Here is a 23891-nt window from a genome sequence, read left to right as displayed (position 1 = left end):
CATGGATATCTAGCTGTTTCAAAATAATGTATTAAGAAGACTTTCCTGTCTCCATTGAATTCCATTGGTACCACTGTGAAGAATTGGTGCTGTGTATGTGTGGGCCTCCACATTTTGGTGTTTTCCCCTTGACCTGGTTTTCTGTCCTCACACCAACAACACAGGTGTCTCGATTACTGTGGTTTTATAGCACATTTACTGATGCAAGTCCTTTAACTTTGTTCTTTTAAGGTTGCTTTTGCTCTTCTAGGTCCTTGGTATTTCCTTATAAATTTTAGGGTTAGCTCGTCAATGTCTACAGAGTAACAGTAGGGATTTGGGCTAAGAATGCATCGAAGCTGCACATCCATGTGTTAGAGTTCTCCAGAGAAACAGAACTTACTTTCTCTTTCCCTCTCTCCCTTCCTCTCCCCTCCCTCATACAGAGTTTATTCTGTTTTTAAAGAGTTAGTAGTGATGCTCTGCATCGATTTTGAGACCAAAAAACATAAGATACATGTTTCGAAAAACACTGGCGGAGTGAGGGAGAGAGGAACCTATGAAATAAGTGATTACCGTCTACCAGGAAGTGCTCCCAGGTGTGTAAAGGGAACTCTGGGAACGAGGCAGCAAGTGAGGGCCAAACCAGATGGGTTCGTCCCTGAAGAGTTTGCCTAGAAGGGGGGGCATTTCCACATTTGACGGGAGGGCAGGGAGAGGTAGTTGAGTTCCAGGACAAGCGCTGTGGTGCTGCTGGGAAATGATGAGGTGCGGTGGGTGAACTGTGTAGTTAGCTCAGTCCATCTGGAATGTGAGGGCCGTGGAGGAGTGGGAGAAGATGAGGTTACAGATAGCAACGACAGCAGCAAAAATCACCAAAACTCTGATGCAATAGCCTAAAAATGTTTAGATTTTGTTATATGCGTATCAGGAAAGCACTGGAAGGTAAACTGAGAAATGACCCGTTCCATTTGCCATTCGCAGAGGTTCACTCTGTCAGCGGTGTGGAGGGAGACCAGTCTACCCTATGGAATCATGATTTAGAACAGGCAAGCCAGAGCCACAGGACACGCATTGTGGAAGCCAGATCGCCTAACCCACCTTACGCAGTGACCCTTCCATTCTGCCACGTGGCTTCTCAGAGGGTCCACGCAGATGCACAAATTGTGCTCCTTTAAGTATTTGTCGAAGTGAAAATGATAGTCCCTTTCAGGGCATAGTAAAAGGTAGAGATAGAACTTATTTCTTCTTTCTTCTTCCCTCTGTAGGGTTTCCTCATCTGCAGAGCAAAGTTGTGGCCACCTGTGAGAGATCTGATCTCTTACAGCTACACCATGGCATTATTCTGGGTGCTGTGTAACTGTTAACTCATTTAATCTTCACAACAATGATCTGTGGTATTATTATTTCCATTCCATAGATGAGGAAACTGAGGTACATGGAAGTAAGTGACTCACCTAAAAGTCACACATCCCATAATTAGCAAAGCTGGGTTTTAGGCAAAATCTGTTCTAACCATTGTGATGCTTCTTGGTTGGGTTTGGTTTCATTCCAGCCATGTCCTTGAAGCTAGACCTTTGAACAAAGATAATCATGGAAAGATTTGGCTTTGAGTCTCAATATTGCCAGATCTGACGCTTCCCTGATAGAGAGGAAGAAGAAAGTGTTTCTGGCTGGAGAAAGCAGAAGAATGGCTTCTTGGGAGGAAGTACCTTTTCGTGTGTGTGTTTGTTTAAGAGACAATGTGCACGTGCGTGTGCATGAGAGAATGTATGTGCACACGGGAGGGACAGAAGAAGAGAGAATCCTAAGCAGGCTCCACACTAAGTGGAGCCTGACACAGAGCTCGATCTCAGGACTGCAAGATCATGAACTGTCCTGAAATCAGTAGTCAGACCCTTAACCAACTGAGCCACCCAGGTGTCCCAGGAAGTGGTATTTCAGTGGAGCTTTGAGAAACGAGTGGAATTTTGAGAAGTAAAAATTGCTGAGAAGAAAGGGCAGCAGTTCCAGCCAAGATAAAGGAATCCAACTGTAACCTCCTTCTGTTTACAACTAAAAAACTGGACAGAATGTGAAAACCACCTGAGAGTCCTGAGAGGCAGGTGGAGGATACTGGGACCTGAAACTTGGATGATGACCCATCATGGCGTTTGTCACATGGAATTGCATGGTGGTGTGGGAAGCTGCCGCTCTGAGATAGCACCATCTTTCCAGCCAGGGGAGCCCAGCAATGGAGCTGCCAGAGGGTGTGAGGAAATCCCTGAGAAGAGAGAGCTGGAGAAAGGGCCCCAGGCACTCTGTGCGTGGACTGACCTAAGTCATGGGCACGCTCCAAGGTGTGTATGCATGGAATAGACCCAAGGAGGTGCAGCAAAGGCTTTGAGAACTTAACCGTAACATTAACACCACCCAGGTCCCAGATAAACCTCTGTGGCAGGCAGACCCAGTTAGCCTAGTGAAGGCTTTGAGAACCAGGCTGGCATTGAGGCTGTCAGTTGCAAAAGAGGAGATAGAACTTTCAGTCTGAACCTAAGTGGGTTCGTTGTCTGTTAAATAAATAAACAAAAATATCCACGTTTTCCCCCCAGAGAATTTTAGCAGGATCCAGAGTCTCATAATACATTATTCAAAAGTCCAGGATACAGGGGCGCCTGGGAGGCTCAGTCAGCTGAATGTCCAACTTTGGCTCAGGTTATAATCTCACAGGTTGTGAGTTCAAGCCCTGTGTTGGGCTCTGTGCTGACAGCTAGCTCAGAGCCTGGAGCCTGGTTCGGATTCTGAGTCTCCCTCTATCTCTGCCTTTCCCCACCTCACACTCTGTCTCTCTCTCTGTCTCTCAAAGATAAATAAACGTTAAAAAATTTTTTAAAAGTCCAGGATACAATCCAAATTTACTCAGTATAAAAGAGACAGGGCGTGCCTGGGTGGCCCAGTTGGTTGAGTGTCCGACTCTTGATTTTGGCTCAGGTCATGGTCTCATGGTTCAAGGCATTGAGCCTTGTGCTGGGCTCCACCTGGAGTGTGGAGCCTGCTTGAGATTCTCTCCATTTATTTAAAAAGATAAATATCTTTTTAAAAAGAGGGCTGTGACTCTAAATAACCTGTTTATTCACAGCCCAAGAGAGAACCCAAAGTATTTTTTTTCTCTTTTTACTGCTTTTGATTGGTGGGAGGTGGGGGTGGCGAGTACCCTTGAGGTTATTTCACACCAAGCGAGAAGGCGAGAAAACTCTACAACATTCAGCTCAGAGCGCGGGTGCTGTTGACTGGGCAGAGAAATCAAGATTGGGTGCCCGGAACTTGGTGCTGTCTGCCTACCCCATTTTCGCCCTGGGACCACTTGACTGACTTCCCGTTTTCTTCTCAGGTCATGTTGTAGTTGCAGAAGACCTAAGGGTGAGGCTGGGAAGGGGTGGGAGTTTGGACTATTTTCTAAATTGAGGGAAAAGCTGGAGAAAAGACAGTAGGCTTTCTTGTGAGAATTTGGGTGTCCTGGCTTCTCGTGCTCCAGGCCGTGAGCCCTCCCTTCGCTCCTTGAAGGTGAGCACAGAGCTCTCCCCTGGCCCTGCGTCTGTAGGGGCTCTGGGGGGTACAAACGCTGAGGGAACTGAACAGCGTAATGCTTTCATGCTGCTGGTCACAGCGACCTGATGCTTCTAACACAAGTCACCTCAATTCATAAGAATGCTGCTTGAATAGAAGAAATTTGTAGTGTCTGAAGGAGGTGTTGCTTCAACGGTGTTTCTTTTTTCTCTCTGGAATGGGAAGGTAGGTATTTTACCCCTGAGCTCTATCCCCAGGGCGTTATTACACCACTGTCTTGGAGAAATTTAAAATGACAAAGGTTTCACGTGTGTAGCTTGGAAGCCCCTTTTCTTGTGAGGAAACAGAGGCGCCAGATGATAAATGACTTGCAAGGACACACAGCGATTTGGGTGGACAGCTAGGGACCGCCTGACTGGCACCTGGTTTCAGCCTTTTCTCGGAGCCCAGCCTTCCCTAGGCCACCCCCTGGGCCCTCACTTTACTGAGGGTCCCAAATTCTGATTCTCTTGGCGAGGGAGCAGTTCTGGAAAGAGTTAACACTGAAAGCAGCAGACATCGGGTTTGTTGAGGTGAACGTCAAGGTCCTGTATTTAGCCAAAGAGAAATATTAACTCATGACACTCCCAGAAAATTCACCTCCTCTCAGAAAGGAGGACGCCCCTCCTCGCCAGGCCCCAGCTTCCCGTCTCCCTCCCTGTCTCCTGCCAGGTCCGATTTATCAGTCACCATGTATTAAGCACCTGCCACATGCCAGGCCCTGCACGGTCCTTACTTCTGACCCTTAACAGGAGTCCCATCATGTGGGTGGTTCTGCACACATTTTGCAAAGGAGGAAACTGAGACCCTGAGAGCTCATATTGCATTTGCCTAGGATCGCAGTGATGCGTGATGAAGCGGGGATCCAAGTCTAGACTCATCTGGCTGCAGAGCTGGGTTCCCGTGAAATTTCGCACCACCCTTCCAGACTGGGCCTCGTCTGGGCGGCTTCCTCCTCATCCTGCCTGCACCGGAGGCTGCACCCAGGGCTTTCCTGGCCTCTGGGCCTTGAGTCAAATCTGAGTTGAGATCTTGGCTTGGCCTCTTAACAGTAGGACGATCGTGGGCAAGTCCTGGAGAGACTTGTCCTCAGAGAGGTCTGAGCCTCAGTTTATGGGCTCACCAACTACCTGCCTGATGGTGGGGTGATGTTGAAGATCCAGCAGCTGCTTGGGCCCATAGCTGGCATGGAGTAGGTGGCTGAGAAGCAGCTGCTATTACTAGTTTGGTGGCTGCCTACTTTCAGGGAGTGGAGGGGGGTGTTGTGAGCCATAGCTCCCCCACCCCCCACTCCTGCTGACCTTGCACGGTTCCCACTGGCTCTTTACTCCCCTCCGCTGCTCTGAGGCTTTTCACCTGCTCTCCACTACGTGCCTGACAATCGCCAGACTCAGGCTACTCCTGGTGCCACGGGGTGAGACCCGGCTGTCCCTTTCAGTGTCGCCTCCCGCTGCTCAGCTTTGTGCCCCCACTTGGGTTGACTTGAACCTCTCTATGCCCTGGTGCCCTGCTCTTTGCCCACCTCCATGCTGTTTCTCTCTCCTGTCCTCCAGGTCTTCCCCATCCATGAAGGCTTTGATCCCGGGCTGGATGTGGGCTCCTACTCCTGGGCTAGGATTCTCGAGAACCTTCTTTGCGAGAAGAAAACATTCACTTATTTGGCACATGAAGCGGAGCCACAGGCCCTGACCCTGTCCCTGGGAGCATCGAGGTAACTCGCTGGTTCAGGCGCTCACTCTCTAGGCTGGGCAGGGGTGTGGAAACAGAGTAAACAGTGCATTAGGTATTTGGGCGCTTCTTTGATGTCTCACCATATTTAAGACTGTTAGCATCATGAGAGCCGCAGAGTGGCGGTTTTCTCTGGGCCTACTGTTATTGGGTCTGAGCTCAGAGTTACCTGCATCTTGATTGAATTGACTGATCTGAATAGGTGTGGTCACAGGTAAGTTCACAGCCATTCTCAGGCTGGCCCTGGTGGGTGGGAGGGACTGTGGGGAGCCCCAGGGCAGCTCTCTTCCTTCTGTGGTCCTCCTTTCTTCTCCATCCTCCTGAGTCACGTCCCTTGGTTGGGTCAGCATGTAGGATTTGACAGCCTTTTTGCTTTAGGGGGAAAGCTCACTGGCTTTAGGGCCAGACTTTCTTTCCCAGAAGGTTACAGGACTTCCCCCAGCCTCGCATTCATCATCTCTAAAATGTTGATCAAGAGGCGCAACATTCATGAGAGTGTTGGGGTTCAAAGTTGAGACCTTTGAGAATTTTTTTTAGTGTTTATTTATTTTTGATAGAGAGAGAGAGACAGAGACAGAGACAGAGACAGAGACAGAGACAGAGTGTGAGTAGGGGAGGGGCAGAGAGAGAGGGAGATGCTGAATCCAAAGCAGGCCCAGGCTCTGAGCTGTCAGCACAGAGCCTGACTCACAAACCATGAGATCATGACTTGAACCCAAGTCGGAAGTTCAACCGACTGAGCCACCCAGGTGCCCTTGAACATTCATATTCTTCAAGGCCTCTTTTTTTTTTTTTTTTTTTTTTTTAATGTTTTATTTCTAGGAGAGAGAGAGAGACAGCGTGAGCAGGGGAGGGTCAGAGAGAGAGGGAGTCACAGATTGAAACAGGCTCCAGGCTCTGAGCCGGCAGTCAGCGCAGAGCCCGACGCGGGGCTCGAACCCACGAACCGCGAGATCATGACCTAAGTGAAAGTCGGACGCTTAACCGACTAAGCCACCCAGGCGCCCCTCTTCAAGGCCTCTTTGGTCTAGACGAATTAGATCAGAATCTACTGAGGACAGTATTGGCCATCTATATTTTTATTAAAATTTTTTTGTTTATTTTTGAGAGAAAGAGCGAGCATGAGCAAGGGAGGGACAGAGAGAGAGGTAGACACAGAATCCAAAGCAGACTCCAGGCTCTGAGCTGTCAGCACAGAGCCTGACATGGGGCTCAAACTCACGGGCCATGAGATCATGACCTGAGCTGAAGTTGGAGGCCCAACTGACTAAGACACCCAGATGCCCCCGGCATCTGTGTTTTTAGATGCTTCCTAGGTGATGCTAACGCTAATATGGAGAATTACTACCTGAGTGGTTCCTCTCACCTATGCTGACCTTTATGGCTATGGGATTAGGGGTAGGGTGTACCCTGAGGACAGACTTGATGAAGCCCTTGTTCCTCTACATTCTCTTCCCTTTTCTGTCTCCACGGTGTGGCCCAGTTGGCCTTGGGCTGGTCCTAGGAAAGAGATCAACTTGCTAAGGTGACAGAGGTAAACAGTTCATCACCTTGGTGGCTGCCTTGAGGAACAGCAGCTCTCTTCAGTGCCTCTGGCCTTTGGGAAACATCATTTTCCTGTCTACTTGGGTAAAACCAAAATGGGAGGGAAGAACAAACAGCCCCTGGCACCACCTCCAGCCGAGGAATCCTGTCTTGTTTAAGACAACATTAGCAGACATTGATCCATCTCCCTAATGACGGTTAAACTGAGGCTTGAAGAGAGAGATGTAGGTCGTCAGACCCACAGTATCAGGATTTAGGAGAACATTCTTCCTCTTTGGTCTTTCAGTAGAACTCTCTCCCTCGTGCTTTGTTGCTATTTGGTCCTCCTTTGCTCTTCGGTGAGAATTCTGGGCCACCTAGTTACATTGCTCAGCTGTGACAGATCTGTTGGTCCCAGAGCGGAGCGTTGTTCTGATGCAATGACTGTCTGCCTTCAGCTCCTGAGCACTGAGATGATGGGCGAGAGCCCTGTATCTCTTTGATCTGGCAGTCAGTAAAAATCTGGTTTTACATTGCTGGGCTCCTGATTTTTAAGCACTTGGGGACAAGATTCTTCCAGATAAGCACAGAATGCCTTCATTCTGCCTAGTTGGGGGCAGTTGTGGGTATTTTTTTAAAGTACCCTACGTATCTAGCCAACCAGTAAAACCTGTTTCTCAGGGGGTGAGCCGGGGTCAGAAAGTTATGATTTTATTGGGGTAAGTTTCAGGCCGCACAAACCAACATTCCTTGCCCAGCGGCTCCAGAGACCCACCAGACCCTTGGAGGATTTCAAAAAGCCAGAAGTACATTTATTCCAAAAAACAAAAACAAAAAAACAAACAAAAAAACCAAACCTGTCCAGGGGAAAGAAATGATGAAATTTCTTTGTATCATGCAGGAATTTTACCAGCTGATTGTGATAACAGCGGCAATCTTATGCTGAACAGAACCTCTCATGGGCAGCAATATCTTTGCTCATTTGATAACAAGTAAGAACCCACATTCTTAATTAAATGTGGCTGGCTAATCGCATCTTTTAAAACCTAGGGATTGATGTGATTTGATGTGCGGTCTGGGAGCGGATGGCCAAGAAAGAATTCTCAAGATGTTTTTGGTGCAAAAAAGGTGGTTTAATTAAAGCATGGGGACAGGATCCTTGGGCAGAAAGAGCTGCCCCTGGACAGTGAGCAGAGACTGGTTATATAATTTTAAGTTGGATGCCCGTAGAGACTAAAGAAGGTTCCGAGAGGATTTTCATATGTTAAAGAAGACTTACCGGATCCGGGAGGCCTGGCTGTTGTCAAGCTAAAGTTCCCTTTTGCCTCTAGTAAAGTATTACCGTTAAAACAGTTGGGACTTCCTGTTGGAAAGCTTCTTTTGCAGGCCTCAAGTAGTTATCAGTGCGCTGCAGGTTATAAGGAAATTTAATGACGTCCACATGTCTTTTGCCTTTGTTCTTCACATCAGGGATCACAGCAGGGGGAAACAAATAGGAAAGGTGCTTGTGGGGGAGGAACTGGGGAACCTCTGGCTTTTAATACTTTAAGGAGAGCTTCTGTCAATCGCTGTGCTGGGGAAGTCCCGGATGAGGGGAGAGCTCCGTGGATGATGGAAGAAGCTGTTGCCGAGAACTCTGCTGATGTTCCCAGAGGAGTAGGAATAAAAATGCAGGAGGTCTCTCCCAAGAAGCTCGGTTAGGGTGGTGCTAGCTGCACTTCCTAGTCCTCTTGGCCGACAAGTGGCACCTGTTATTTTTGCTCACACGTCATGGTCCACCTGCTTCACCGAGGTGCAGTGTGTGTGTGTGTGTGTGTGTGTGTGTGTGTGTTTGTGTGTGTGTGTGCACGTGCGCATGCATGTACACTGGCTGGAAAATGTAACCCCTGGTGAGCCGTCACGTTCAACAACTCTGTATGGCGGAAGGATCGCAATTTCGGCGGAGCAGCCAGCCATCCCTGACATGGGAAACAGGGAGAGGAGTCATTACAGGATTAAGTGGTAGCACAAAGGAAGAAAGGGGAGCCCTTGGGGCACCTGGGTGGCTCAGTGGTTGAGCTTCGGACTTTGGCTCTGATCATGACCTCATGGTTGTGAGCTCGAGCCCCACATCGGGCTCTCTACTGTCAGCACAGAGCCTGCTTCGGATCCCCCTCCCCCCCCGCCCCTCCCCAACTTGTTCTCTCTCTCTCAAAAAAAAAATTGTGTAAGGGAGCCCATTGTGGTGAAGGTTTCTGGAACCCAGGACACATGGACTGCTTCTTGGAGGTATGTGGTTGGCTGAGATACCCTCTGGGGATGGTAGGGAGTCAAGGTCTCTAGGGACGGAAAGTTCAGGTTCCAAGGTACAGATGAGGATGAGGTTTGCACACTGAGGGGTTAAGGAGATGGAGATCAGGACAGAGTAAAGAGGTGTCACCAGAAGGTCCAGGGTGGTGACCAGCACCAGTAGTTGACCTGGTAAAGCAGGCAGCCTCTTAGGAGTCCTTCAAAGGGCCCTGAGGGCCATCTGATGGACAGCAGAGCAGTTTGGGGGGTTAGAATAATCTAGTTTGACCATTGACAATGGCATCTTGGGCAAATGGCTTCAACTGTCTCAGAGCTTCCCTTTTGTTTCTGAAAGGGGATTGTTAATAGCTCAGCCCATGGGGTGCTGGTAAGGATCACATTTCCTAATATCTCTCAATTGCTAGCACCCAGTAAAGAGCTTAGTAAGTGGCTCATAGGCCTTTTGTACCTGGGTTGCTGCAAGAGCCTCTTGAAAAGTCTTCCTTTTTTTTTTTTTTTTTTTAAATAAACCTCCTTCAGCCTGCTGCCTACCACATTTGCTTCTTAGTGCAGCAGCCAGAACGACTTTTTTCAAACATAAGTCACCCAAGTCCAGAGTGTCAGCTAGAATCCTACACCCGTGTAAGGCCCTAGGTGATCTGGCTCCTGTGCCTCCCGACCTCATCTTCTGCTCCCCTTCTTGCCCTGCTGTCCTGGCCTCCGTGCTGTTCTTGAAACAGGCCAGGCCTGCCCCTGCCCAGGGACTTTGCTGTCCCATCTGCCTGAAATCCCCTTTCTTCTGCAACCTGCATGCCCTCCTCCTTTCCCCTCTCTCCTGTCTCTGCACCAATGCCTTCTTCTCAGGGAGGCTTTCTCGGACTATCCACTGATCTCCGTCCTTCCCCCACACTCCCTGATGTCGCTATCTGTCTCCCCTGCTTTAACTTTCTGCACTGCGGTTATCCATTTCCAAAGCATTACTCACATACGGATGTATTTTGTTTTACTCGTCACTTGTCCCCTCCCTGGAAGGCACGTTCTGGGGGGGCGTGGGGTTTCTGGCTGGCGTCCGCACTGCTGGATCGCTGCTTGGGTCACAGCCGACCGTGAGTACGTTTGCTTGTTGTAGCTCTGGAGCTTCTGCACAGTGGAGGAGCTCAGGGCTCTCCGCCGCCGGTCCCTCACCCTGCACGCCCCCAGGCAGCCGGGACTCCCGCGCTCCTCATATAAAACACTTGGGGAACCATTAAACTTGAAACCACCGAATCTCAAAGGCCTTGAAATCTAACACTCTGTTCACAGGAAGGAAACTGAACAAAGGGGAGTAAGGTAAACAATACCCAGAGGAGGCCCACTCCGGGGTTCAGTTCTAGGCGCATTCCTGGGACAAATGACTTCGTTTCTTCCACAAATACACGTCCTGAAAAATAAAAGTAAGGGAGTGGGGAACTATGTACACATTAAAAGAGAGTGGAGAGTGCTAAATCACCCAAACAAAATGTGCCCACCTCACTCGGATCCTCATTTCAGGAATTTAGTGTAAAAGATACTTTTGAGAGAACTGGTAAACATTTGGAAGTGGATTGGATATTAAGTGATAATGGCGTCAGGGTTTTATATATATCTTCATATGTTCTGTGACAGAACCCTGTGTGTGTGTGTGTGTGTGTGTGTGTGTGTGTGTGTGTGATATTATAGAGAATTAAGCTCCATGGAAAATTATTTGAGGGTGTGTGGTCCCACTTCTCCCAAGGATGGCACATAGCTAATACCATCCTTGGCGCCAGGGAGTAAGTTAACTCATTACATGAATAGATGCCATACGTAGGACATTAGGGCTTAATTTTCTCATGGGACCCCAATGGAGAAGATAGGTGGGCTGACATTTGTTTTAAATTACTCCAGAGGGAAAGAAGGGGGAAATAGATAAAACAAAGTTGGCAAAATGTTGGTAGTCTTTAGAACTGGGTTCTGAAAACAGGTTCATTGTGCTACTCCCTGTGCCTTTTTGTAGGTGTAGAAACTTCTATAAGAGAAACTTATTTCTTTTTTAAATATTAAGGGGAGGTGAAACAGGTCCATTTCCCGGGGAGGAGGTAGGTCCATTTTCTTTTCTCTCTGCTTCTCGGTTGGTTGTGGGTTGAAGTGTAGAGGAAAAAGGGGTGGGCCTGTTGCTTGGGAGGCGTGCAGTATTTAACCCTCCTGATAAGGCCCTTCCACTCCTTCCTTGTCTCACCTCTGCAGGAGTGGAGTGCATGGTGGTTCTCAGTGTGGTAAGGTAGGGCAAGATGCCTGCTGGGGCTGGGGCTTTGACCGCTTGTACTGGGCAGTGGGCATTGGGCATCACACAGAGAGGGAGCTGAAGGGCTGCCAAGGGCCCCCTTTCAGCCAGGTACCTGTCAAATGGGAAGGCAGATCTTTCTACAAGTAAACATCTACTGCTGAAAGCTGCAAGGTTGAAGACAGTAGCAAATGGCCAGTGATTTCCCTTTGCCACGGCTCCGCGAATCCCAGGTTCGGAGCTCTGCTTACCCGTTCAGTGTGACTGGCTCTGGTCAGACGCCGCAGAGCAGCCTGTCTGTCGTGGGGACTCAGCACCCGCCACAGAGCTCTGTCCTCATGCATTTGGACAACCTCAGGGAAAGGTACTCAGCCATTCCTTCTCCATCAGCGCCTGCCTGGCTGGGAAAAGATCTAATCTCCGCAAAGAGACACTTTTTGCGGCCTGGGTCTGGAACAGTGGGGGCAAGCAGGAATGAAAGCCCCTTTATCGGGGTGCCTGGGTGGCTCAGTCGGTTGGGTGGCTGACTTCGGCTCAGATCATGATCTCACGGTTTGTGGGTTCGAGCCCCGTGTCGGGCTCTGTGCTGACAGCGAGCTCAGAGCCTGGAGCCTGTTTCAGATTCTGTGTCTCCCTCTCTCTCTGACCCTCCCCTGCTCACGCTGTCACTCCCTCTCTCAGAAATAAATAAAAAACATTAAAAAAAAAAAAGAAAGCCCCTTTATCTTCAGGGCTTTGATCAGGGCAGGATATCCCCCTCCCCACCATGAGCTTGAGCTCTGGCAGTCGCTCTTGCCCTCAGGTAAACTCTTGCAAAAGCACAGCTACTCAGGCCCGATGAGAATCTCTCTGGAGGCTTCTTTTTACTCACTTTGCAGATTTACTAATTGCGGGTTGGTTTCCTGTGGCTTCACATGTTTGTAGCTTGAGCAAATTTGTGACTTGTCAGAAATATTTTGACATAACTATTAACTTCTTGACCTCTGCTGGCTCCCACTAATAGAATCCCATGGCCGGGGGCTGGGAATAAGTCCGCAGCCTGGACCACCTGGCTGGGGACTGGGGACTGGAAGCAGCTGAGAGCGGTACCTGCCTCAGGCACTGTTCTGCAGGAATTAAATGAGCTTCACTGAATTACAGGAGCTTTGCCCTTGTGTTGAGTACTCAGCACATGGTGAAAAAGCTCAACAATTATTAGCTGTAACAAAGTGATAAAGTCTATCATTAAGTTGTCCTTACAACCCTGCAGGGGCAACTTTTAAAGTATTGTTATCCATCCTTTACAGATGAAGACAGACGGAAGGCTTATTAGAAGTTGATAGACTGGTCTAACCTCATATAACTGACAGGTAGGAAAGTCAGGATTTGAATCTGGGCTTTTGAGATGACAGAGCACAAACTCTTTCTCCCAAGCTAGGGCTCTTAAACTATCTGTGCAGAATCCTTCCTCCCTGCCCCCACCAACCTCTCATACATCAATAGTTTTGAAAATACAATGAAAAGAAATTCTTGGAATATTTTTAAAGTTATTGTTAGAATTATTAGGCAGAAAATGACTCTTTCAAATTAGTGTAAAAGTTGATTACATTTGATTTCTGTCCTTTTCTCATCCCGGATCTTTAGAAAGTGTTCTTGGACTAGCTCTTAACTGCAAATCTCACTTTGAGTCATGGTGGCCCCAGATGCCCGGTTCTCAGAGCACAGTGTGTGGGTGGGACCACTTGCATCAGAATCACATGGGTGCTTGCTAAATGCCCATCTCTGGGCCCCATCCCAGACCACGTGGTTCAGAATGACTGAGGGAAGGCTCAGGAATCTGCATTTCAACAAGTAATTTGCTAGTTCTTTTTTTTTTTTAATGTTTATTCATTTTTGAGAGAGAGAGAGGGGGGAAGAGAGAGAGCATGAGCAGGGAAGGGGCAGAGAAAGAGGGAGACACAGAATCCGAAGCAGGCTTCAGGCTCTGAGCTGTCAGCACAGAGCGTGATGAGGGGCTCGAACTCACAAACGTGAGATCATGACCTGAGCTGAAGTCGGACACTTAACCGACCGAGCCACCCCGACGCCCCAGTAATTTGATAATTCTGATATGCTCAAAGTCTGACCATCAATGCCCTGGGCAGTGCTGCCTCCCCTCATGGATAATACATGATAGGGAAATGGTCAAGTGCGTATAATATTTTATTCTACACCCCCATCCTGACCCTGCTCTTTTGTTGTTGTTTTTAAATTCTTAAGGACTTCCTTTTCACAGAAACTCACCGACAGAACCTGCTTTCTGAACTCATTTTGGTGCATGTCAGCAAGTGTGGATTGAGTGCAAAATGGGTAGAGGGGGGAATAGACCACAAGGTGCTCACAACAAGATGACAAGTGTTGGTAAGACAAAGTGCAGAATCTAGGAGCACTTCCATGTGCAGAGATGGGGGAGATGAGGAGGCACTGGCAGTCGAGATTACTGAGTAAGGTGGAGAAAAACCAGGGGAGTGCAGGTTTTGGAAGCCAGATGGAGGAAATGACCAACTTCACAAAAGCACTGCTGAGGAGCCGAACAAGATGAAGAGTGAGCGCCGACCATTTACTTAGCAACATGGAGGTCATGAAGGTCTTTGGTGACGTAGGCAAGAGCGGATGGGGTTGGCCTGCTGGGGTGGGTTCAGGTGAGGATGGGAACAGGGGAACTGGAAATAGAGACTGCACACAGTTCTTTCAAGGAGTTTTACTGTGGAGGAAATAGTGCAGCAGCTGGAAGGTGAAATGAGGTCAAATAGTTATGCAGGAGAGCCAGGGAAATGAAGATTATTTAGAACGTACGCGATGGCCAAGTATGTGACTTCTGTAAAGTCATATGTCTTTTTCAGGTAATTCCTTCAGTAAAACAGAAAAACTGTCTCCCATACTTGTTTTTTTCAAACTCTGTCAAACTCTGCCCACTCCCGACGATATTGTCCAAGGAGAGTGTGCAGATCACTCTTATTTCTTGCATAGGCTAGTTTGAACGCACTTGAAGAGATGACATTACATTTTTTTCCATATTTGCTTTATCTATATTTTGGCTGAAGTGTTGTAAAGTAGATTTCATCTCTATTCACGTGCATAGGACTTCAAGAAAAAACCCATGTATATAATCCTATACCTAACAAAATTAACAATGATTTGTTATTTTTCGCTTTTTTTAAAAAATTGATTCATTTAAATTTATTTTTGAGGGAGATAGTGTGAGAGTGCGAGGGAGGGAGGGAGAGAGAGAGGGAGACAGAGGATCTGAAGTGGGCTCTGCATAGATAACAGAGAGCCTGATGCAAGGCTCAAACTCATGAACCAAACCATGAGATCACGACCTGAGCCGAAGTCAGACGCTTAACTGACTGAGCCACCCAGGCGCCCCAACAATGATTTCTTAATATCATCTAATACTGAATCTATATCCACATATTTCCATTTGTCCTAAGTGGTGTTTTGTTCAAATCAAAATTCAAGCAAAGTCTGCCTTTTGCATATGGCATTTTTTTGCCTTTTAAGCCATTTGTTTTTCATGACCAATTACCTATTGATGAAACTAGTTCAGCTCTGTAGAATGCCCTGCTTTCTGGATTTGTCTGATAACTTCTCTGTGGTGTCGTTTAACATGTTCGTCTTTCCCCTGTGTTTCTCGAAACTGGAATTACGTATAAAGGCTGGATTATATACAGATTAAACATTTTGGATGAGAATTTTTCGTAGGTGGTGCTGTGTGTTTCACGTTGCCTCACATCAGAACGCACGTGCTGTTTAGGTGCCCCACTATTAGTGATGCTAAGACTGATTAGGGTCAGGTGGTGGCTGCTTCAATCAAGAGAGGTTTGTTTGTTTAAGATAGGAGAAATAATAGCATTGTCTATGTGCTGATAAGAATAATCTTTGAGAGAGGTGTACTTATGCAGAAGAAAAAGGGGAGATTTTGTAGAAAAACATCCTTAAGCAGAGAAGAGTTCTGGTGGAACATTGGGGCACCTGAGTGGCTCAGTCAGTTAAGCATCTGACTTCGGCTCAGGGTATGATCTCATGGTTTACGGGTTTGAGCCCAGTGCTGGGCTCTGTGATGATGGCTCAGAGCCTGGAGCCTGCTTCGGGTTCTGTATCTCCCTCTCCCTCTGCCCCCCAGCCCCCACCGCTTGCACGCTGTCTCTCAAAAACGAGTAAACCTTAAAAAATATATTAAAAATAAATAAATATAAGTTCTAGTGGAACAAATGGTGGATACTGCAAGTGTTGGGTGCAGCCAGTTCATCCACAGTAACAAGACATCATTTGGGCATAAATGCAGGTAAGGCGAGTAGCTGTGGTAGAAAGGTGTGCTTGTGGTGATTCTATTCTGGTAGCTTCCCTTTTCTCTATGAATAAGTAGCAAGTTCACTGAGGAAACGGGAAGATGAGGGGACTTTTCATGGGGAGGAAGTCCCATACATAGTCCACTAGGAGAGTGGCAGGGGAATTGACCAGAAAAGTAGCATGTGATTGCTGGGAAGCATGAAGGAGCTACCAGCAGTTAGTGATCATGAACTTGAAGCGAACTCCATTGGGTATCATTTTGTGACTTTCTTTAGGTATGTAGCTGTATGCTCGCAGGTGTGGAGGAGCACAGAGAGTTTGCTTTAACCAGGATTGGGGTTTATCCAACATTGTCTGATGGGAGAAGTCAATTTAATGAGTGACCACGGAGTTTAAGCTGAGGAGGAAGGAAAGTGAGGCTATGAAGGAAGTGAGAATCCATGAGAAGGTTGTAGGAGGAACCGCAGAAGATAGTTGAAGGTCAGAACCAGAGGGACTAAGCTATAAAGATGGGAAAGGTGTTTGGGAGGGGTGGTGCCTGAAAATCAAGACTGTGGAGTATTTTATGAAAATGATAAGATCAGAGATATGGCCTTGGGGGGTGAGTGGCTAAAGTCACAATCACTGGAGTAGAAGAGATAAAGAACTGAGAGACCAGTGACTAGAACCATTCTGTAGGCGGATGTTGATATCACCAAGAGGCAGGACAGAAACCGTATAATGAGAATTACAGTGAGTCAGGTGCAAAAATATTCAAGGGATGAAGAGTGTCCTGGTGGAGGGGAAATGACTTCACTGAGGTTGGTAGCAGGTGGTGTGGTCTACACGGGGTCATGTGAGCATGAAATGAGCCGGTGGACTCGAAGTTCTCAGCACTGAGCACACGCTCTACTTGTCTTAGCGGTTCTCATTTTGACGCTACGTGGTTCCAGAAAGCAGAGTTTAACCCCCTAGTTTATTTTTATGGAGGAGTTGATTTGTCTTCATTTTAAGACCTTCTAAGGGGCAGAGCTATTCACAAAGCTATGTGCACCCCCAGGAGGTGGTAAATTCCCCATCACTTTGTGTATCCAACAGACAGAATCAACTTCTGCAATGACCGTGCTGCAAAGGGGATTCTGGCAACTGAAGATGATGGGTGGGTGGATGAGTGTGGATCTGACGGTTGAAGGACATGGGGAAGGGGGAAAGGTGGTGTCGGAGATAGCTTTGCTCTTTCATTCAGACACAGCTGAGCATGTACGTACGGTTCCGGACCTGGCCAGATGGAGGGCAGGCCAGCAATAAACTGTAAAGGAATTCTCTGTCCGGGTGGGACTGACCTGCATACGGCTAATGTCACATAGTCTGATGAGAGCCAGACAGGCACAGGGGAGTTGTGTGTCAAGAAAGTCTTCAGAGCCCACGGGCACTTAAGCTGGTGCAGGAGATGGTGGGGGGCTGAGTGGGTATAGTCCCATGTGAACGGGGAAGGAAAGGACATTTCATCAGAAGGACCTTTACTTGCAGGGAAACAGGGTGAACGAGCATAGGGCATTTGGAATGTCACCACTGAGTTACTCTGAGAAAATTACTCCTCTTCCCTATGCATAATTTGGGACAGTCATGGTATGCTCAGGGGCAGGGATGGTGAGGGGTAAATGAAATGAAGTCTATAATCTTTGTCACAGCCTACTGTAATCCCTTTGGGTATATTACCTTACTTGATTACTTAAACAATCCTATGAGATAGGCTTTTTGATTATTACTCCCATTTTACAGATGGAGAAGCTGAGTCTTAGAGGGGAGTAGCTTACCAGAGGTCATGTACCTGGTGAGAGAGTTTGGACTCTGCCCCAATCCGTCTAATCCCGGAGCTCTTAGCCTCAGCCCCTGTGTGCTGAGCACACAGCTAGTACTAAATAAATGGTAGCTGATTGCCAAAGTTTCTCACGTAGAGAATTGGAGATTCTGTTATAATTCCTGTGGCTGGTTGAAGTTCACCACTGCTGCCATCTTATGAGCTGCAGTGACTACTTCTGGAAGACTATCCTCACCTATGACAGATGGACATCATCAATTGGGCCACTTTTGTTTCAGCGACTTGGTTTTTGGAAATCAGGAGCAGGGAGTGGCTGTTATATCCTAAGAGTACAGGTTGTTCGGAGCAGGTACAATCCATAGGGGAGCGGTTGATCCGCATTAACTATCTGTGCCCTGAATTCAAACAGCAGTTGCATGCTGTGGCGGCTTACTGGGGGCTTGGCAGCGAGCCAGCACTCATAGGCAAGAGGCATCGCCAGGAGGGCAGGGGGCTACCTTCATTGTTCCTCATGAGGGTGCCAGGAAAGAACCTTTCCCATCAGTGATGCCTGTGGGAAGCATGGAGCTCTGAAGACCTGGTAAAATTTCACTCATTCGACAAATAATTATCGACTGCTTACCCTGTGCCAGATGCTCCTCTAGGCACTGAAGACAGTAGTGAAGAAGTCTGAGAAGGCTCCTACTTAAGGAGTTTACATTGTTAGTAGAGGAGGCAGATGGTAATCAGATAATCATATGAATGCATGCATAATTACAGACTCTTCTGCCACGAAGGAAACATACATGACATGAAAAGAAGACGACCTATCAGAAATATTTTAGGACTTGACCCGGAGTGCCTGGGAGCCGGTTCTCTGATTTGATAAGGAGACCCCTGAGATATCGATAAGGAACACCACAAGGCACCTCTTGCTTTTGCCCTGACATACCCACGGCCTGCCCACAGCTGCCCTGTGCCAATGTGGACCCCAGGCTTGCAAGGCGGGCGTCTCCTCCTAGGTCATGGGAGGGAAGGAGGGAAGGCCATTGTGGCCTCCTCTGAGTACCGTTAATGCTGCATCTTCTAGGACAGGCTTCAGGGCCAGGCCGATAGTGTGCATGGAGTTGATGCATGAGGGTGAACTGTATGTTCAGTATTGGCCCTAACAGTTTTGCCAGTAACATCATAAGTGTAATAAAGGAAGTCAAAATGAAAGATGAGAACTTCGCTCTCAGTTTGCTTATCAGTTGTTTTCAGGTCTCAGGCATGTACATTCTTCCTAGCTATTTGGACATGAGTAACTTTTAGTCACTGATGAATGCACAGATAACATTCTCTGTTTCACTTTTTTTTTGTTATAATGTTTGAAGAATTTTTCCCCTATTGCTACATAAATTCGTACACAATTATTTATGCATTTTATATATTATTACGTATTACCTTGTGTTTTTAAATTAATATTGTGATATATGTATATTTTATTTACTAAAGTTTTTTTAATGTTTATTTATTTTTGAGAATGAGATAGAGAGCGAGTGGGGGAGGAGCACTGAGAGAGTGAGACAGTAACTGAAGTAGGCTCCAGGCTCCATCCAGTCTGTCAGCACAGAGCCTGATGCGGGGCTTGAACTCACGAACAGGCTCGAACTCACGAACAGTGAGATCATGACCCAAGCTTAAGTCAGCCGCTTAACTGACTGAGCCACTCAGGCACCCTGTGTTTTCTTTTCTTTCCTTTTTTTTTTTTAAGTTTATATATTTTTTTTGAGAGACAGAGAGTGAGCAAGGGAGGGGCTGAGAGAGAGGGAGAGAGAGAGAATCCCAAGCAGGCTCTTCACGGTCAGCACAGAGCCCGATGCGGGGGCTCAAACTCATGAACCGTGAGATCATGACCTGAACTGAAGTCAAGAGTAAGACGCTCAACCGACTGAGCCACCCAGGAGCCCCTGAAATTTTCTTACCATCAGGTGGAGGTACGCTAGTATAACTATTTCCTTTTTGCTGAAAGCTTAGTTGTTAACCGTAGATTTTATAAATGTTTATAAAATGTTTTATAAAGAACAAATTTTATAATTCAATATGTGGATACAAAAAGAAAAATAGTTTTCTGTTTCAAAATTGTTTCTAAATGGATAAACTGTATATAAATGGTTTAAAACGTTTTATAAACATATAAACAAACCTTAGATTTCATAAATCTTAATAAAATGTTTTTTATTTATAAACAAACAATTTTGAAACTGAAACTATTTTTTCTTTTTGCATGTGCATATTGATTTATAAAATTCATTCTTTAACCTACAAATCCTCTTTCTTTTTTAAAAAATTTTTTAATGTTTATTTATTTTTGAGAGAGAGAGAGACAGAGCACAACCAGAGGAGGGGCAGAGAGAGCAGGAGACGCAAAATCTAAAGCAGGCTCCAGGCTCTGAGCTGTCAGCACAGAGCCCGATGTGGGGCTCGAACCCACAAACTGTGAGATCAGATAACAAACTCTGAGATTATTCCCTGAGCCGAAGTCCAAGTCGATGCTTAACCAACTCGGCCACCTAGGCGCCCCACCACAAATCCTCCTTCAAACTTCATCACAACTGTGGAAGGTAGGGAGTCATTTACATGTGAGGAAAACAAAATATATCATCTTTTTCTCCTTTCAATTATTTTTTCAGTCTTATTTCCTGGAAGTATGATAACTTAGTTGAGGAACATAAGCTCTTAATTCTATGACCTGGTTACTTTCTACAAAGGTTGAGTTAATTGCCACTGCTCCCTCAAAATATACCAATTCTAGTACAATCTATCCAGCAATGAGTATTATCATTTTGGAAACTGCTGGCTAATTTTAATCCTAGAAACTAGCATCTTAACATGCCAGTTTCCCCTTTTGGGTTTTCATCATAATTGGGATGAATTGGAATTCAGAATTTTATATGCTTGTTGATCATTTTTTTCTATTTTGTGATTTGTCCATTCACGTCGATTGGCCGCTTATCTTGAGAGGCTCTTATTCTCTTTACCCTTCGTACAACTTGACTCTTTTTTCTTTTAATTACACCATTTTCCATTGCAGACAAGCGGGAATTTCCATGCAAGTGACTATTCAAGTTTTCTTTTATTATTTTTCTGCATTCCATCAGAAAGAAGAGTGAACTGACAAATATAGAATTCTATTTTTAGCTTTTTGAAATTATGTTTTTGTAATATTTTCCCAACTCTAAGAGTAATGCATATATATTTTAGAAATTTTGGAATATGCAAAAAATTGTAAAAGCTGAAGACACTATTCTACCATCCAGTGTTGTCTTTTTTGTTTTTTCTAGTCCTTTCTCTCTCTCACATGTACATTAAAACTTTTACTTTTTGGATTTGATTAGAATATTAGGTACAGTTTTACAACCTATTTTTCCAGTGAGCATTATACCGCTAGGAATTTCACAAATCGTTACGTATTCTTTGATAATAAATAACTTTTAAAAATCTGTCTAGAGTATATTTAGGGATGAGCTGAATCTTCTCTTCCCAAATTGCTAGTTACCCCTAACCCAGTGACTTTTCTTTCCCCGGTTGCTCTGTGGTGCCTGCTGTATCCTTCTAGCATGTTCTTATCTAGTATAGCTCTGTTTCCAGGCCTCCTCTGCTGTTCCCCACCCTGAGCACAGCACCTGTAATGGGCTTTTGTCTCTTTTGTGTTTCTTTTTTTGAGCCCTCCGAGCTTCCTGGATCCAACCAAAAGACTCTCAGAGGTTCCTGACCGCCTTGTTAATCGTTAACCTTGCCCCTCCTGGAAACCAGCCCTTACCTCCTCTTTCTTTCCTTGTTTTTTTTTTTTTTAATGGTCTTTGCAGATGCTTTTTGATCATCCTGAGAAAAATGAGCCTTGGCCTCCAGACCTAATAAAGCAAACATTCCTCCCATGGAGAATAGCGCTGGTTCCTGAGGACCCGGCCAGGGACCCTGCGGGCCTGCAGCCCCAGGGGGATTAGCCAGAAGCAGGTAAGGAGACCCGGGAGCCTGGGCGGTGGAGCCTCTAAGGGGCGCAATTCCTAATTAAGAAATGGGCTGCTAGAGTCTGGAGCCAGGAGTTAGGGAGCCTCGATGTCTCACTGCAGCTTCGCTCTTTTCCTCACATGTTATGTGTTTAGTTCTGATGGGTGGGAAGAGATGGTTTACCTGTTTTTATAACTGGTAAGTGTGAGACTGGATTCAGTTACTCTGTGATTCAGTCCACCTTTTTTTGAGCACCTGCTTTGTGCCAAGTCCTGCCTTTGTTACTGGGCACATAGTGATGAGTAAACCAGGGCCGGAACCTTACTTTGACTGGGGTTTTCTTACTGCTGGTTTTAGCGTTGGTGTGTTCTTTTTATTTTTTATTATTTAAAAAATAATTTTTTTAATGTTTTATTTATTTTTNAGGATTTATTGGTCGAATCCCATCAGTTCAGTAAGCCTTTATTGACTACGCAGTCAGTTTCAGGTCCTGCACTGGACACGGGGTTTCAGGAATGAGCCAGGAGGAGTTCCCCTCTCGCAGGGGGTCAGCAGGAAAAGCAAGCATTGCTTAGCACCTGATACAAACCAGGGGTTCCATGGGAGGACAGAAGCAGAAAGGTAACTCTGTCTGGTTGCCAGGCAAGTGGACAAGGGAGAGACTACAGCAGTGCACAGGCCCAGGGGCTAAGACCTCTGGAAAATCCAAAGCTTGGTGTGTTTCCCCGGGGAATCAGGGGAGAAAATTTTACTACTCCTTCCGTTCAGTTGGGCTGCTTAGATGGATCTGCTTCAGTCCCTGTCTCTTTACAGCAGCTGGAGAGAGGAAGAAGGGTCTCGAAGTTCTCTGTGTCCATGACCAGACACTCCAGCCAGACTTTAGACTTGGAGGCTGAACAGATGGTGGTGTCAGGAGACCTGGGGAACCCTGAGAAGTGCCCTAGGGCCATGACCCTATGGGCTGAGGCTGTCTTAAAGTGGCAGGACTGTTGTGCCGGGCTCTTCGGAGGAGCTCCTCTCTTCTGGGACCCTCAGCCTTAGGAGAGTAGGTGACGGCTGGAAGGTGACCACCAGCTCCTTCCAAGCCTCAGCTCCTAGACCGTGATTCAGGTCCTGCCTCCCTACCTCCTGTTTCATTTCACTCACACATAGAAGTGTTAAGTCCCAACTTAACCGCATTGCCTCCAAATCACGCATGCAACTTTGGAAATTCTTCCTTCCTTTTTTTCCCTTTCCTTCCCTTTCCCTTCCCTTCCTTCTTTCCTTCGTAAAACCTCAGTTCTCTTAACTATAAATGGGGCTCATATGATTTACTGTGCTTACCTGACAGGGTTATCGTGGGCCTTATAAGCCTAATTCCCCGTGAAGGGGCTGCCTGAGGGTAAAACAGTGCATACGGGTCAGGGCTGGGGCATTGCTGATGGCAAAGGTGGTTCTTCGGTTATTGTCTGGTGGATTGAGTTGTCCCTCTAGGGAATCCTGATTTCTGAGTTCTGTTTGGTCAACACTGACATTCCATTGTTTTGTTTGTTTGTTTGTTTTTAACACAGATGCCTATCTTTTAGTGGGAAGACCATAAACTTTTAGAGTCAGACAGACCTAGGTTGGAATCCTGGTTCCGGCACTGACTACCACTTGACTTTGGAGAAGCCCCGTAACTTTGCTAAGCATCAGTGTTTTCATTTTCTCAAATGGGGCTGTGAATATCTATCCCAGGGTGTTATAAGAAAGATAAATTTAGACATTGCAGGGGTGCCTGGGTGGCTCCGTCAGTTAAGTATCTGACTTTGGCTCAGGTCATGATCTCAAGGTTCATGAGTTTGAGCCCTGTATTGGGCTTACCACTGTCAGTACAGAACCCACATCAGATCCTCTGTCCCCCCTCTCTGCCCCTCCCCTGCTTGCGTGCATGCATGTGTGTTTGTGGGGTGTGTGTGTGTGTGTGTGTACGCGCGAACACACTCTGTCTCAAAAATAAACAAACATCAAGAACAAATTAGACATTGCAGCTAAAGTGCCTACCATATTGGAGGCACTTTAAAAATGCTCCTTTCCCTTCTTCTTGAGTTCTTTATTTATTCTAGTCATGTGATCAGCTGGGCTGAGTGTCTGAGGAAATTGAATTCTTTGGGTTCCCGACATGTAACAAGGCCCTTCCCGATTTCATGATCATAGGTTTGAATTTTTCTCCCTCTTGTGTACATTTCGTCACTTCCAAAATGTCCACAGCCCAAGGCGAGAGCCCGTGGCCTCCTACGGTCTGGGGGGATGGGAAGCGCTGTTTGGTTTTACTCCCCATGGGTTCCAGGAACAGCCTGGAAGCCGCTTACGTTAAAAGGTCTCAGATGAGGACCTGAAGCTCAGGTTGATGAGTCCTGGCCAGTGTTCCAGTCAGCTGTTTCTCCCCCATCCGCCATGGCCTCCACATGGCCCTCAGCCAAGGGG

At 46.7% G+C, this 23891-nt stretch overlaps 1 protein-coding gene across 9 annotated transcripts in view; it reads left to right on the top strand.

Annotated features, from left to right (window-relative positions):
• Window positions 1-23891, top strand: part of ST6GAL1 (ST6 beta-galactoside alpha-2,6-sialyltransferase 1) — a 112230-nt gene that overhangs the window by 58845 nt on the left and 29494 nt on the right. For 3 of the 9 annotated variants that reach the window (XM_077754403.1, XM_077754400.1, XM_077754402.1), the window contains exons 3-4: window positions 5118-5275; window positions 21305-21452. The gene's annotated coding sequence lies outside the window, so the exon portion shown is untranslated. Of the gene's footprint in view, window positions 1-5117; window positions 5276-7788; window positions 7809-11315; window positions 11363-19253; window positions 19433-21304; window positions 21453-23891 lie in introns of those variants that run through there. The other 6 variants (XM_077754409.1, XM_077754404.1, XM_077754408.1 and 3 more) reach the window with 6 other exon arrangements.

This window comes from Crocuta crocuta, unplaced genomic scaffold (assembly GCF_008692635.1).
Source record: "Crocuta crocuta isolate KB4526 unplaced genomic scaffold, BGI_CrCroc_1.0 scaffold70, whole genome shotgun sequence".
Taxonomy (NCBI): domain Eukaryota; kingdom Metazoa; phylum Chordata; class Mammalia; order Carnivora; family Hyaenidae; genus Crocuta; species Crocuta crocuta.
Note: the sequence above shows the minus strand (reverse complement) of the source record. Positions and strands in the feature narration are given on the sequence as shown.